At 43.1% G+C, this 2,816-nt stretch overlaps 1 long non-coding RNA gene across 1 annotated transcript; it reads left to right on the plus strand.

The window, feature by feature from the left end:
* The first annotated feature begins 1,343 nt into the window (after positions 1-1,343).
* Positions 1,344-2,596, plus strand: LOC130458020 (uncharacterized). The gene is made up of 2 exons (XR_008917221.1): positions 1,344-1,527; positions 2,127-2,596. It is a non-coding gene; the product is annotated as an uncharacterized LOC130458020 (long non-coding RNA).
* Positions 2,597-2,816: the final 220 nt, after the last annotated feature.

Consider the following 2,816-nt stretch of genomic DNA (forward strand, 5'->3'; position numbering starts at 1 on the left):
GACCTTGTCCAAAATGTGATGTCTCAACCTGTGCCCTGGGTTCAGCTTCTTATTAATCCTTTGAAGCCACTATTGGACTTTGCCATTTCAAAGAACATTTGTTAAGCGCTTACTGTGTGCAGCAGACTGTGCTAACACTGGGGGAAGATAACAAATTTTAGCTTTGAGCCATTTTCACAACTTTTAAGGTATAGCTAAAGTCCATGCTACTGTCTCTCAGTAGCCCATCATCAACATAACCTTCCAGTTTGGGAACCCATCAGTTGTTCTGCCCTCCCAGCAAAACTCGTGCTTCTCAGTCAGAGCCCAGGGCCAGTTTCATGGAAGGTGAAAGGCCAGTCCTGCAAGTTTAGGGTTCTCCCAAACACCCCTCCTACAGGGTGCCTTCCTTGGCACTCTCTGTTAAAGCTGATCTCTTCCCACAGTGGCGGCCAGGACTTTCCCATCATGCTAACAATCGAGATCATCACAGCCCCTGAGTGATGTGGGCAACCTGGGGGGAAAGTCCAAGTTATCTCATGCTGATTCCAGCTGTTTTTCAGATTAAAATGAACTTCTCAGACTGCTAAACCAAACTCCTGTGACCTTACAGGCTAGTGAGCATTCAACTTGCCTAAGATCAAAGCTATATTCACATAAACTCCTTCAACTGATTTCCTTCTTCTGTGCCTCAGTTCTCCTCTAGGTCCAAACACCAGGCATCTCTACAAGGCAGGACCTGAGTGTGGCTGCAGTTGTTCAGTCTGAAAGCATAAATCTATGGGCATCCAGTGTACAATTCCTTTGACATCCTAGAGCAGTTTCACTAGGATGGACCCGCCAGACCTGGGGGACAACAGTAACGACGAGTTCATGAAAGGAGGCACATGTGTCTGCATAGGCAAGCCTGAGAAATCGAGGGGCATCTCCATCTACCCCTAGGGGAAAACTCATGTTTTACCTGCTGTCTAGAGCCCCCCTGCCATGGGCAGCACATCTGCAGGATATACTAATATATACAAATAAGGACATAAAGACCAGGACTGAGATAATGGCCGGCAAGCTGCCCAGACACAGCCCAAGACCTGCCTGTCTTTTCTCTGACACCTTACACTTAATTACACTGATCTCAGACTAGTGAAAAACCACTTTATAATCACCAGTGGAAGAAGTCCTGCTTGTCTGTACTTAGGCAGCTCCAACATGGAAGAGTGACATATACCCTGTGATAAAGCATGAAAGGTTTGCAAAAACTGTTGCAAAAACCGAGAGATGCAAACCTTAGAGAATGATTGACAGGAGCGTGTGACTAAGGGTCACATGGGAGCCTGAGCCTTGGGATCTGGGAAGATTCTATGCCCAACAGTTGCTTCATCTTAGAGCCTGCCCTCCTGGAAGGACCTAAGGCTTGAAGAGGGTTTTCCCTGTGATCAACAGAGGAAAAAGGTTTTTCTGAATTTGGCTGCTGGCAGCATCAGTGAGAAGATCTCTGAACCTACTTGGACATCTACCAACTGAAGATCCTGGCCCTATTTGATTGGACTCCTGGTGTGAGACTTGGATATTAGAAAGTTAATGCTTAGCTTAGTAATATAGTTTAGATAATTAATAGATATTAGCTTTTAAATTAAGTATAAATTTACTCCTAAACTCATTTTCCTTCCTACCCTTCCCAAACAATAAATCTGAATTTTTCTATGTTCCCTCTTGTTCTTTCCTCACCCCAAATCTTACCACAGCAACCCTGACAAGGAGAGTAGGGCTCCCATGAACCTAGATTCATCTTGGAAGGGCCTGGCATCAAAGAAGAAGGGTCAGGTTCTCGTTCATTACTTCTCTCTCTCTCTCTCTCTCTCTCTCTCTCTCTCTCTCTCTCTCTCTCTCTCTCTCTCGATGTGTGTGTGTGTCTGTCTCTATCTCTTTGTTTCTGTCTCTGTCTCTCTCTCTGACAGTCTCTCTGTCTTTCTGTTTGTCTCATTCTTTCATTCTCTTTGTCACTGTCTCTCCACATGCTAGAGTAATCAAGCTTGTGTCTGTCGTTCAGTTGTTTTTCAGTAGTATCTGACTCTTTGTGACCTCATTTGGGTATTTTTTGGGGAAAAGATACTGGAATGGTTTGCCATTTACTTTTGTATCTCATTTTACAGATGAGGAAACTGAGGCAAACAGGATTAAATGACTTGCCTAGAGTCACACAGCTGGACAAGAACTTCCCGGTTATGTCAACTGCTTAGGGGCAAAGAAACTTCTAAAAGACAGTACCATGTAGCAGATGGCAGCTACAGGAACAGGGATATGAAGCAGCTGAGATAGAGACAGATGGCAGCTGTGGAAGAGGTAGTGGCAGCATCAGCAGCAAAGAGATGGAGCAGCCAGCAAACTGATTCACAGAACTGGTACTTTCCATTGGAGCAGCAATCACAGGACACACACACAGGATTTGCCTAATGATGAATTTATTTCTTGCTGGACTGAGTCCCCTTTATCTGTTTTTATGTTAACTTGTATTTGTCCTTATCTGCCTTTTGTACTATAAAAGTACATTTTATATTCAATGTTTATGTTCAAAATACTTAGGGGTTTCCTATCTGATTGCTATTAAAGGAGCTGACCTGAATACCCCAGAAGTGAGTCAGGTTTTGGTATTCCCAAAGAAAGCTCAGGGTGGGGTCCTAAGCCACATAGGAATGTTATTATTGATAACCTCAAACACTAACCTTAGTCTGTCTGTACTCAAACAGAACTTTAAAAAAAGGTTTTTTTTAAAGTTTTATTTTGCAAAATATTCCCAATCACTTAAATTTTTTAATATTCATTTTTCAAAATTTTGAATTCCA

This window comes from Monodelphis domestica, chromosome 3 (assembly GCF_027887165.1).
Source record: "Monodelphis domestica isolate mMonDom1 chromosome 3, mMonDom1.pri, whole genome shotgun sequence".
Classification (NCBI taxonomy): Eukaryota; Metazoa; Chordata; class Mammalia; order Didelphimorphia; family Didelphidae; genus Monodelphis; species Monodelphis domestica.